The sequence below is a fragment of the Penaeus japonicus genome, unplaced genomic scaffold (genome assembly GCF_977035675.1).
Source record: "Penaeus japonicus unplaced genomic scaffold, GWHDUDI00000001_assembly GWHDUDI00000003, whole genome shotgun sequence".
In the NCBI taxonomy this organism is placed as follows: domain Eukaryota; kingdom Metazoa; phylum Arthropoda; class Malacostraca; order Decapoda; family Penaeidae; genus Penaeus; species Penaeus japonicus.
Genome location: NW_028234405.1, coordinates 52,923,042 through 52,937,704, shown reverse-complemented (window position 1 = coordinate 52,937,704; position 14,663 = coordinate 52,923,042).

The following is a 14,663-nucleotide window of genomic DNA, read 5'->3' as shown; positions in this document are numbered from 1 at the left end:
CACACACAACACACCAGACACACACACACAACCCACGAACACCACACACAACAACCACTACTACACTACACACAACTCCCAAAATTACACGACACACACACACACACAGCACACACACACACACCACACACACACATATATTATTTATCTATATAATTATATATATATATATCTTATATATATTTATCATAATATATATATACAATATTCTTATATGTATATATATTAATATATACATATTCATATATGTATGGCATACACACACACAAACACACACACACACACACACACACACACACTATATATATATATATAATATTTTATATATATATACGATATATATATATATATATATATACTATATATATATATACTATATATAATTATACTTATATGAATATAGTTAATATATATATATATATATTATTGGGTGTATATATAATATACAATAATATATATATAATATCTGCTATATCTGTATAGATACATAACTTAGAATATGAGTCATGCTAAATATATTATATATATTGTACACTATATATATATTATCTATTATATATATATTAATATAAATATACATATTATTTATAATATATATAACATATATCTATATAGATATATATATATACATATATATATACACATATATATATATGTATGTGTGTGTTCTATATATATTGTCATAAGTCATATCTTTGAGCGATTATCACATGTTATATATACTTTTGATATATATATATCTATATATATATATATATATATATATATATACAAATATATATAAGGATCTAAAATTATAGTTGATATATAATCAACAATTTTATATATATATATATATATAATTTTATTGTATATATATATACTTATAATGCGTCTAGGAGATAAAAAGAATTTTGTTTTGGTCTAGGTCCCCACACCACCACCCCCCCCCCCCCCCACACACCACACCACACACACACCCCCAAACCCAAAAAACACACCCCAAAAACAAGTCCGCGTACCCTTCAATAATGCTATTTGACAGGAAGTCACGTAACCCTTCGTATACAAACTATCTATTCTACGTTGTTTTTTGTATGTGTGTACGGTCGTCTCAAGAGTTTTGAAACTGACTACTTCACGATGAGAGAGAGAAAGTCTGAAGAGAAAGGAGTAGTAAGTAAAAGAAAATTAAAAGCGCATAATTCGATATTGCTTGAGAATAAATGACAAGATCAATCTCAAACAACAACAATAAAAAGGTTATTTTTCGTGTTTTAAGTTTTTTGACAAGTATTTACAGTTGATATTAAGAATAGCGATGCAGGTAAATCTCTAAGAAAAGGCTCTTAAAGCCTAACCTACTCAATTAAGTTAGACCTGATTTTTTGTGATGTCTGGCATGTATTCATAATGGTTTTGCTTGCGAATAACGCGGTGTTACTTTGTACTACCAAAAAGTGGTATCAATATATTCCTCTCGCCCTTCATACTACACAATACAGTTGGAAATTAATCCGCTATTCCACCCTATGTACCCCACAATCTGCATCCTGTAGTAAGTAGGGTAGATGAAGTATATCAGGGAAATTGTGGTTATAATTGGAGCTTAAAAACGCAACCATTATGGCATGACTTAAGCGCGGTTGTTTAGTTAAACAATGGTTAAACACCATTAAACTTTATCTTCCGGAAACATGTAGAATAAGTGCCTTGTATATTACGTTGAAATTTTATCAGCATAAATTATTCCGAACAACGCCGCGTTCACGAAATACCTTCACAAATGTTTCGGCTATTCGATGTGATTCCTCTCTCAAACCTACTACTATTCCATATATAGTGAAATTGATGAGATCACTTGACACCCCTGTACGCCAAACCCACAATCTGGGTCCGCGATAGTAGGGGAGGGCATGAAAGTAGATCAGGGAAAATACGGGGTAAAATGTTTACATTATACCATTAAAAATGGTATCGATGGAGTCTGTTCCTATCATCCTCTACTGTTCATATATAGTGGAAATCATGCGCGATTCTACCTCTGGGACCCCGCAATATTTTTTGATCAAGGCACGTCATAGCTACCAACGTCCTACTTCGGTGGCATATTTACGCTTGCAAAATCTAAACAGCAATGACCCTACCTAATATAATGGACAGACGAAGTCTCGAGTTGCCGTCATCATTAGCGCAGTGTGAAGAGTTATTCGTGGTCGCGGCATTTTCATCTACAGAACTAATTACGGACATCATAATTATCACGATCTAGTGCCCTGAATAGATAGGGAGCAATCCATCAGGTGGGCGTTTAGCTCCCATGCTTCGCAAAGGCTGCACTTTAAAAACTAGGCAAAGTGAGGTAGGTAGTTGGGTTAAGGTTTTCGTCAGATACCGAAGTAGTCAGAGAGAGACTAGCACTAACAGTGCCTTAAAAAAGGGGGGGGGTCCAGAGAGAAAGCCCACCCCCCCCCCCCCACAGCCCTCCCCCCCCCTTCTGCTAGGGCAATGACAGATCAAACCTAAAGAAAAGACTTTCTTAGCTAAAGTAATTGGTTTAAGAATTTGGCATTAAACGAAAATTAACTGGTCGGCAATTCATATTTTACCACCCGTAATTTTCACCATGATCTACTTCATGCCCTCCCTAACTATCGTACCCAGATTGTGGGCTTCAGGGGTTGCAAGCGCTCATTAATTTCACTATGTATAGAATATAAGAGGAGGAGTATCTGAGGGGACAGGAATCCATCGATACCACTTTTGTGGTATTTAGCGACGCGCGTTGTTCGGAAAATTCGAAACCAAATTTAATTTTAAAATGAGCAAATGAGAGGTCATTAGATCCACTGCACTGATTCGAACTGAAAACTGAAAAATATCTAGTCGGGGGGGCCCAAGCGCTGACCTCACCAAGCAGAAATACATTAAAAGATTGCCAATCAGGCAATGATGTCACTGACAATAATAGCACCAATTAAGAACAATTGATAACTAATCGACCAAATTTATCAACCAATCACAGACATTTCAGTGTGAGTATGGGTCCTCGTTCGAATTCGCAAGAATCATAGTCTAAAGATATGGCTACCAAGATATCATTTAACGCCATTGTGAGATAACGAGGATAGATAATCGCTGTTGCCAGGGTCTTAGATATTTCAGAGCGAGGATAGCTTTGAAGCAGACATAATTTGAATCTTTGCCATCTCTATTAACAGTCACTCATCTATGACAAAAGATAGAGAGCTATTTTTAGTGTGTTGTGCGGTAGTGCTTTTTATTGTAATTTCAGAAGAGCTTATATGTCTCCATATGTAACAGGCTTTATCAATACTGGTCAGGTTGACCAAATATTGTAGTATATGATCCATATCAAGCTCCATTATTTTCTTTACACTCAGTGTGATAGAAAGTATTGCTATTTTATGTGAGAGGCATAAAGCAACTTTATTTTTTTGTATTTTTGTGCTGTCATGAATGAATATGAACATATAACCACCTACAATGAATATTACTATGACAGAGGTAGGGACAAAAGAGGAATGAAATTTGTGCTTAGTGAGTGTGAGTATGCCATCAGTGAAAGGCATCCATTATTGCGGCACAGGATCACATTTTAGACATTGGGTATGGACGTTCGGAGATCACCTTCCTCTTCTCGTTCTGCTGTGTACAGTCCTTCATCGGCAGGTACTTTAGAACCTAAGAGTCCATCAACTTGCTGTGTGACCATCGCCGTCTCTAAAGATAGTGCCTATAGATACTGTGGATGGATGCCATTCAAGGGCTCTCTCGACTCTCTTGCTGCTGTGCTGCTAGAAGCGAAAGTGGTGCCATCTAGGTTTTAGATGTTAGGTTTGCTAATGGTATGATAATTATAGTAATTATATATGTTAATTAATCATACATTCACTCCTTACCTCATAGCACATAAAATAACACTGTGACATTTAAAAAATCCCTGAACTTCATTTAATGTCATAAAGGCCCATTCTGCGTCGGGCCAAAGCCAGGGGGGGGGGGTCAGACGGCCACCCCTGCTAGGGCAAAAAAATAAATAGGTTATGTTAGGTCAGATCCATCAGTTTAGCTTTTGGTGTTCATACATATATGAGCGAAAACTGTGTTGTGGCAGATAAGTATCTGCCACAAAGTGGCTTGAAAAAAGGGGAGTCTCCATCTGGCTAGATAGCTAACTTATAAACTAGGCTCGGTTAAGGTTTATGGGTTAGGACTTTGCTACCAAAAAACCTTGTTTAAATCTGCCCACCAGAAATTAGTTCAATATCGTGTTGATGTGGGTGCAACGGAAACAAAGGTAGGTTTCTGGCGAGGAAGTGAATATTATGGACTGTGCAAAACAAAACAAAAATCTACCCAGGAAAAATATTGTGTCGTACCCAGAAGATTGGTTGCATTCTTTAACCAAATTTATCAAAATGGCAGGATAATGTATGAATAACAAATTGGATTGTTGTATAGATGAAAAATATTCCTTAGGTTCATCTTAAGTACCCAATCTACTAAAAAATGAAAATGTTAAAAGACACTGGTTTCATTATTATTTATTCACCCCGCATGGCGCTACTGTGTGCACAGCATTCGCACAAAGGGTCGATTTTGGTGGAAATTTTGAATGTCCTTTGTTTTGTTATTTTATCTACAGTACTCTAACCTATTTTTACTTAACCTAACTTTATCTATTTCCTGAATTATTGGTACTTTCATTGATTTTAGGGAATTTTAAATGCGGTAATTTTGTCTGCTAATATTCTTCTTTAATTCAGACACCACCCTAACTTTATCTAGCTTTGAAAGCTAGGCCCTTAGCCAAGCAAGGGGCTTCACAACCCCGTAAGCTGGACCCACCCTTTTATGTATAGCAATTACATTGATTTTCGGGAACTTTAAGAGATGACAACAGTTTGAATATATCGTATATGTGTCTAATTCCTCATCACCAATGTATAATTCCATACTGGGATACACGATCACACACACACAAACACACACACACACACACCCGCTCCCCCCCCACCCCACAGCCCCCCACCCCCACAGTGCCCCCCCACACACACACACACACACACACACACACTACACACCACACAATACACAAATATATATACTAATATATATATATAACTATATATACTATATACTATATATATACCCACTACATTGTATACATATACTATACTATATAACCAACATACCCCACACCCACCCAACCACCCACCCACACCCATCCCCCCCCCCCCCCCCCCCCCCCCACCCCCCCCCCCCCCCCCCCCCCCCCCCCCCCCCCCCCTATATACATACTATATATATACATATATATTTAAATATACAATACTATATACATAAATATCAATATTAATTATATATATATATATATATATTATATATATATAAAGTTAATGAGTAATATATACTATATATATACAAATCAAATACTACTATACTACATGAGTATATACGTATATTACATATATATACATATACATAAATACAGATACAAAGTAGTATATAAATATATATGGTGTGAGGCGATGCGTGGTTTGAGAGCATGATGTGAGTGTGTTTGTGATTTTGGGGTGTTTTATAGGTGTATAAATCTCATAATGCATTCATAAGAAGCATAGTATAAACAAGATTAGATGATTAGATTGTTGTTGTCTACAATCTTATTAGTTTTTAAACACACAGAATGAACAGCATCAAACTGCAATAAAGTGGAGTTATACACAGATGAATGTATACATCAAAAAGAAAAAGATTCTGAAAATCAACATCAGTTAAGTAAATTTGGATATTAAATTTTGTATATATATATAATAGATAGATCTAGATGCTATATATCAATATATAAATATATATGGTATATAAATGTATATATATGGTCTATATATATATATAGCGAGATATATATCTTATATATAATATATATATATATATATATATATATATATAAAATATATAGTATAGTATATATATATATCGAATGGCTCTAACGTGTATTTTCTTGCACCATTTTTCTCGCAATAGATTTTTCCTTTAATTAGAATGAAAACAAATCGTGCATTTTGAACTGTAATCCGGTTGTTATACAGAAATGCTCTCACGTGTATTTTAAGTATTTTTCGCTTTTTCAGATCGTCATTTTTTTTTCTTGCATCTACCTTTTTCTTCTCCCCGTAATTGATTTTTGCTTTAATATAACAAAAATCCGTGCATTTAACTGAAATCCGTATCGTTATCAGAATGGCTATAACGAGTATTTTAAGCCTTTTCCGGGTTTTTTTTTCAGGACGCGTTTTTTCTTTTTCTTGCACCTTTTCTCGAGCAATTGACTTTTTCCTTTAATCACAACCAAATATCAGTGCATTTAACTGTAATCCGTGTATTTTATCTTCTTCATGCAGTGCGTCATTTTTTTTCTAGCACCTTTTTTCTCGCAAGCCAGTTCCGTGATCAGAAGTGGCTCTAAACGTGTATTTGTAAGCGCATTTTCGGGCGTTTTCCCTTCAGGATCGTCATTTTTTTTCGTCACCCTTTTTTCTCGCAATTGGATAACCAAATCTGGTTAAAATACCAACTGTTGAGCCACTTCGATAACAACTGATTACAGTGAAAAGCACTGATTTTTGTGTAGATTAAGGAAAAATCAATTGCCTCGAGAAAAGAAGGATAGAAACCGACATAACGATCCTGTAAAAAAAAAAACCGAAAATGCTGTAAAATAACACGTTAGAGGCCATTCTGATAACGAACGGGATTTACATGAGTTGAAAGGGCCCTGATTTTTGTGGTATATTAAAGGAAAAACTCATGCGAGAAAATAAGGTGAAAGAAACAAAAATGACGATCCTCAAAAGAAAAAAACCCCACATGTGCTTCAAATACCCGTTAGAGAGCCATCTGAAACGAATGGCTTACAGTTACATGATACTGATTTTATTTACATTCCAGCGAAATCAATTGCGAGAAAAAGGTGCAGAGACGACAAAAAAGAGACGATCCTGACCACAACGCCAAAAAAGCTTAAAATGTTAGAGCCATTCTGATAACGAAAACGGATTAGTTAAATTCTACTGATTTTTGCTTATATTGAAAGGAAAAATCTATTGCGTAGAAAATGAGGTGCAAGAAAAAAAAATGGACGATCCTGGAAAAAAAGAAACAAAATGCTTTAAATGACAACGTTAGAGCCATTCTGATAACGAACTGATTACCCGTTACAATTATGATTTTTGTTATATTAAAGGAAAAAATCAATTGCTAGAAAAAGGTGCAAGAAAAAAAAAATGCCGATCCTGAAAAAAAAACCCCGAAAATGCTTAAAATACACGTTAGAGATATTCTGATAACGAAACGGACTACAGTTAAATGCACTGATTTTTGTTATATTAAAGGAAAAATCAATTGAGAGAAAAAAAGCAAGGAAAAAAACATGACAATCCTGAAAAAAAAACGAAAAAGCTTGAAATACACGTTAGAGCCATTCTGATAACGAAACAGATTACAGTTAAATGCACTAATTTTTATTATATTAAAGGAAAAATCAATTGCGAGAAAAAACGTGCAAGAAAAAAAAATGACGATCCTGAAAAAAAAAAAATGCTTAAAATACACGTTAGAGCCATTCTGATAACGAAACGGATTACAGTTCAATGAACTGATTTTGGCTATATTAAAGGAAAAATCAATTGCGAGAAAAAAGTGAACAGCGTGCAACACATCAGAAAAATATAGAAAATGACGATCCTGAAAAAAACACCCTAAAATGCTTAAAATACACGTTAGAGCCAATCTGATAACGAAACGGATTACATTTAAATACACTGATTATTGTTATATTAAAGGAAAAATCAATTGCGAGAAAAAAGGTGCAAGAAAAAAAAAATGACGATCCCGAAAAAAAATCCTAAAATGCTTAAAATACACGTTAGAGCCATTCTGAGAACGAAACGGATTACAGTTCAATGCACAGATTTTCGTTATATTAAAAGAAAAATCAATTGCGAGAAAAAAAGGTGCAAGATAAAAAATGACGATCCTGAAAAAGCACAACCCGAAATGCTTAAAATACACGTTAGAGCCATTCTGATAACGAAACGGATTACAGTTAAATTCACTGATTTTTGTTATATTAAAGGAGAAAAATCAATTGCGAAAAAAAGGTGTGAATGTAAGAAAAAAAAAGACGATCCTCAAAAAAAACAAAAATGCTCTAAATACACGTTAGAGCCATTCTGATAACGAAACGGATTACAGTTCAATGCACTGATTTTTGTTATATTAAAGGAAAATCAATTGCGAAAAAAAAGGTGCAAGAAAAAAAAAATGACGATCCTAAAAAAAAAAAAAATGCTTAAAATACACGTTTGAGCCATTCTGATAACGAAACGGATTACAGTTAAATTCACTGATTTTTGTTATAGGAAAGGAAAAATCAATTGCGAAAAAAGAGCAAAAAAAAAAAAAAAAATAACGATCCTGAAAAAAAGCCAAAAATGCTTAAAATACACGTTAGAGCTATTATGATAACGAAACGGATTACAGTTCAATTCACTGATTTTTGTTATATTAAAGGAATAATCAATTGCGAAAAAAAGGTGCAAGAAAAAAAAATGACGATCCTGAAAAAAAGCCAAAAATGCTTAAAATACACGTTAGAGCCATTCTGATAACGAAACGGATTACAGTTCAATGGACAATTTTTTTTTTATATTAAAGGAAAAATCAATTGCGAAAAAAAGGTGCAAGAAAAAAAAAATGACGATCCTGAAAAAAAAGCCATAAATGCTTAAAATACACGTTAGAGCCATTTTGATAACGAAAACGATTACAGTTCAATTCACTGATTTTGTTATATTAAAGAAAAAATCAATTGCGAAAATAAAGGTACAAGAAAAAAAATGACGATCCTGAAAAAAAGCCAAAAATGCTTAAAATACACGTTTGAGCCATTCTGATAACGAAACGGATTACAGTTCAATTCACTGATTTTTGTTATATTAAAGGAAAAATCAATTGCGAAAAAAAGGTGCAAGAAAAAAAAAAATGACGATCCTAAAAAAAAAAAAAAAAAAAAATGCTTAAAATACACGTTTGAGCCATTCTGATAACGAAACGGATTACAGTTCAATTCACTGATTTTTGTTATATTAAAGGAAAAATCAATTGCGAAAAAAAAGGTGCAAGAAAAAAAATGACGATCCTGAAAAAAGCCAAAAACGCTTAAAATACACGTTAGAGCCATTCTGATAACGAAACGGATTACAGTTCAATTCACTGATTTTTGTTATATTAAAGGAAAAATCAATTGCGAAAAAAAAGGTGCAAGAAAAAAAAAAAAAAAAGACGATCCTGAAAAAATGCCAAAAATGCTTAAAATACACGTTAGAACCATTCTGATAACGAAACGGATTACAGTTCAATTCACTGATTTTTGTTATATTAAAGGAAAAATCAATTGCAAGAAAACAAAATACGAGAAAAAAGGTGCAAGAAAAAAAAATGACGATCCTGAAAAAAGCAAAAAATGCTTAAAATACACGTTAGAGCCATTTTGATAACGAAACGGATTAAAGTTCAATTCACTGATTTTTGTTATATTAAAGAAAAATCAATTGCGAGAAAAAAGGTGCAAGAAAAAATAAATGACGATCCTGAAAAAATGCCAACCCGGAAAATGCTTAAATACACGTTAGAGCCATTCTGATAACGAAACGCATTACAGTTCAATTCACTGATTTTTGTTATATTAAAGGAAAAATCAATTGCGAAAAAAAAGTGCAAGAAAAAAAAAATTGCGATCCTGAAAAAAACAATAAATGCTTAAAATACACATTTGAGCCATTCTGATAACGAAACGGATTACAGTTCAATTCACTGATTTTTGTTATATTAAAGGAAAAATCAATTGCGAAAAAAAGGTGCAAGAAAAAAAAATAACGATCCTGAAAAAAGCCAAAAATGCTTAAAATACACGTTTGAGCCATTCTGATAACGAAACGGATTACAGTTCAATTCACTGATTTTTGTTATATTAAAGGAAAAATCAATTGCGAGAAAAAAGGTGCAAGAAAAAAAAATGACGATCCTGAAAAAAAGCAAAAAATGCTTAAAATACACGTTTGAGCCATTCTGATAACGAAACGATCTACAGATCAATGCACTGATTTTTGTTATATTAAAGGAAAAAATCAAATGCGAGAAAAAAAAAGGTGCAAGAAAAAATATGACTGTAATATACGATGCGCTGAAAAAAAGCAACAAAAATGCATTTAAAACCACACGTTAGAGCCATTCTGATAACGAAACGAAAATCAGCGCATTTTACTGCTAATCTGTTTCATTATCAGAATGGCTCAACGTGAATTTAGGTTATTTTTGGCATTTTTTTTCAGGATCGTGAACGTTTTATTTTTTTGGTGATGAAACATTTTTCTCGCAATTGATTTTTCCTTTAATATAACGATAATTAGCGCATTTAACTGTAATCGGTTTCATTATCAGAATGGCTCTAACGTGTATTATTGGCATTTTTGGTTTTTTTCCAGATCGTGCATTTTTTTGTGCACCTTTTTTCTCGCAATTCATTTTTCTTTAATATAACGAAAATCAGCGCATTTAACTGTAATCCGTTTCATTATCAGAATGGCTCTAATGTGTATTTAATGCATTTTTTTTTTCAGGATCGTGCATTTTTTTTTTGTTCACCTTTTTTCTCGGAATGGATTTTTCTTTTAATATAACGAAAATCAGCGCATTTAACTGTAATCCGTTTCATTATCAGAATGGCTCTATCGTGTATTTTAGTCATTTTTGGCTTTTTTCAGGATCGTGGATTTTTTTTTTGCACCTTTTTTTCTTGCAATTGATTTTTCCTTTAATATAACGAAAATCAGCGCATTTAACTGTAATCTGTTTCATTATGAGAATAGCTGTAACGTGTATTTTAGGCATTTTTGGCTTTTTCAGGATCGTGCATTTTTTTTTTTGCACCTTTTTTCTTACAATTGATTTTTCCTTTCATATAACGAAAATATGCGCATTTGACTGTAATCCGTTTCATTATCAGAATGGCTCTTACTAGTATTTTAGGCATTTTTGGCTTTTTTCTAGGATCGTGCATTTTTTCGTTTTTTGCACCTTTTTTCTCGCAATTGATTTTTCCTTTAATATAACGAAAATCAGCGCATTTAACTGTAATCCGCTTCATTATCATAATGGCTCTTACGTGTATTTGAGGCATTTTTGGCTTTTTTTCAGGATTGTGAATTTTTTTTGTGCACCTTTTTTCTCGCAATTGATTTTTCTTTTAATATAACGAAAATCAGCGCATTTAACTGTAATCCGTTTCATCATCAGAATGGCTCTTACGTGTATTTTAGGCATTTTTGGCTTTTTTTTTTTCAGTGATTAGTGAATTTTTTTTTTTGTGCACCTTTTTTCTCGCAATTGATTTTCCCTTTATAATAGAACGAAAATCAGCGCATTAACCTGTACTCGTTTTCCTTATCATAATGGCTCTACGATGTATTTTAGTTTGCATTTTTGGCTTTTTTTCAGGATGTGCATTTTTTTTTTGTGTCCACCTTTTTTCTCGCAATTGATTTTATCTTTTAATATAACGAAAATCAGGCATTTAACTGTAAACGTTTCATTATCAGAATGGCTCTAACGTTGTATTTTAGGCAATTTTGGCTTTTTTTTCAGGATCGTGATTCATTCTTTTTTTTTTTGTGCAACCTTTTTTCTCGCAATTGATTTTTCCTCTTTATAATATAACGAAAAATAGCGCATTTACTGTATGCGTTTTCATTATCAGAATGGCTCTAACGTGTATTTTTCGGCATTTTTGGCTTATTTTTTTTCAGGATCGTGCTTTTAATTTTTTTTTTGTGCACCTTTTTTCGCGCAATTGATTTTTACTTTAATATAACGTAATATAACTGTAATCCAGTTTCATTATCAGAATGGCTCAAAACGTGTATTTTAGGGCATTTTTTTCAGGATCGTGCATTTTTTTGTATTTTCTCACCTTTTTTTCGCAATTGATTTTTCCTTTAATATAACGAAATCACCGATTTAACTGTAAAATTCCGTTTCATTATCGAATTGCTCTCCGTGTATTTAGGCATTTTTGGCTTTTTTCAGGATCGTCATTTTTTGTGCACCTTTTTTCTCGCAATAGATTTTACCTTTATTACTAACGACAATCAGCGCATTTAACTGTTAATCCGTTTCATTTATCAGAATGGCTTAACGTGTATTTTAAGAGGCATTTTCGGCTTTTTTTTCAGGATTCTGTGCATTATTTTTTTATGTGCACCCTTTTTTCTCGTCAATTGATTTTTCTTTTAATATACGAAAATCAGACGCATTTTAACAGCCCCCCCCCCCCCCTCTACACCCACCCCCCCAACCTCGAGTTCATTATCAGAATGGCTCTAAAAAACGTGTTCTTTGTATTTTAGCGCCCATTTTTGTTTTTTTTTCAGGATCGTGTATTTTGTTTTCTTGCCACTCCTTTTTTTCTCCGCAATTGATTTTTCCTTTAATATAACGAAAATCAGCGCATTTAACTGTAATCCGTTTCATGTATCATCCGAATGGTCTCTTCTAATCGTTGTAATTTTAGGCATTTTGGCTGTCCCCCCTCCCCCCCCCCCCCCCCCCATCCCCTCCCCCCCCCCCTCCGCCCCAGCCCACCCTTTTTTCAGGATCGTGCATTTTTTTTGTGTGACACCTTTTTTCTCGTCAATTGAATTTTTTCTTTAATGATAACGAAACATCGCGCATTTAAACTGTAAATCCGTTTCATTACAGAATGGCTTCTAACGCTGTATTTTTAGGCATTTGTTTGGCTTTTTTTTCAGGATCGTGCATTTTTTTGCTGCACCTTTTTTCTCGCAGTGTGATTTTTCCTTTAATTAAGCGCATGTAACTGTAATCCGTTTCAGTATCAGAATGGCTCTAAACGTGTATTTTATCGCCATTTTTTGGCTTTTTTTCAGGATTTTTTGCGGCTTTCGCATTTTTTTTGTGCACCTTATTGTCTCGCAATTGATTTTTCCTTTAATAATAGACGAATAAATCAGCGACAGTTTAACTGTATATCCGTTTCACTTATCTGAATGGCTCTAACGTGTGTATGTGTGATGCATTTTTGGCTTTTTTTTCAGGACGTGCATTTTTTTGCACCTTGTCTTTCTCGCAATATTGAATTTTTCCTTTAATCTAACCGAAATGTCAGCGGCATTTAACTGTATCCGTTTTCATTATTCAGAATGAGGGGGCTAGCCTAACGTTGAGTATTTTAGGCATTTTTGTCTTTTTCAGGAATCGTGCATTTTTTTTTGTGCACCTCATTTTTTCTCCCGCGCAATTGATTTCTTCCCTTTAATAATAACTGAAAATCAGCGCATTTAACTGAAATCCGTTTCATTATCAGAATGGCTCTAAGTTTATTTAGGCATTTTTGCCTTTTTTATCGTCGAACCCATTTTTTTTTGTCCACCTTTTTTTCGCAAGTGGATTTTTTTTTAAGATAACGAACATCAGCGCATTTAAACTGTAATCCTTTTCTTATGAGAAGGGCTCTCACGTGTATTGTAGGACTCATTTGTCGGCTTTTTTTCAGAGATGTGAGATTTTTTTTTTTTTTGTGTGTCCACCTTTGTTTGTCGCAATTGATTTTTTACTTATATACGAAACAGTGCATTGTAAAATGTAATCCTGTTCATATATCAGACTCCCCGGCCCCCTCCCCCCCCCAACCATCACTCCACTCCCCCACAAGGCATTATCCCCCCCCCCCCCCCCCCCTCCCCCAACCTAGGAACTGTGCTTGTGTGTGATGACACCGTGATCTCGCAATTGATATCACGTTAATTTGAACGAAAATCAAGCGCTTTTAACGGAATATTCCGTGTCTGTTATCAGAATGGCTCTAACATAGTATTTTAGGTTTATTGATGTTATTGCGCGTTTAATGTACAGAGAGCGTTGCATTTATTTGTGAGACCTCTTTGTTATCTCGCAATTTGAGATTTTGCTTTTAATATAACGAAATCTCGTGTTAATTATATGAATGCGACCTCTAACGCATGATAGTTAGGCATTTTTCTTCAGATCGAGAGACATTTTGTTTTCCTGCCTCCTTTGTGTGCTGACACAATTGATTTTTTCGCTTTTATATAGTTAGACGAAAAATGCGCATTTACTATGTAATCGGTTACCATGCTAATCAGAAAAGGGCTTCGAGCGGGTATGGACAGCCCTGTTTTTAGGGTGATTGGGCTGGAGCGGAAGATTTTTGGTTGTTTTGGGACACACTTGTTTTAGTCGCAAATTTGAGTTTTCTTATAGAACGAAAAATCAGCCGTCTATGGTGGAAACTTGTGATCTGTTTCAGTGATGCTTGACAGTGGCTACTACGTGTTTGGATGATTTTGCTTTTTTTCAGGATCGTGCATTTGTTTAGTTTTGTTTGGACCTTTTTTCTCGCAATTGATCTTTTCCTTTAAAATAACGAAAATCAGCGCATTTAACGTAATCCGTTTCATTATAAGCAATGGCTCTAGCTGTATTTTATATGCATTTTTGGCTTTGTTTCAGGATTCGGCATTTTTTGTGCACTTGTTTTCTCGCATTTGCTATTTTTCTTT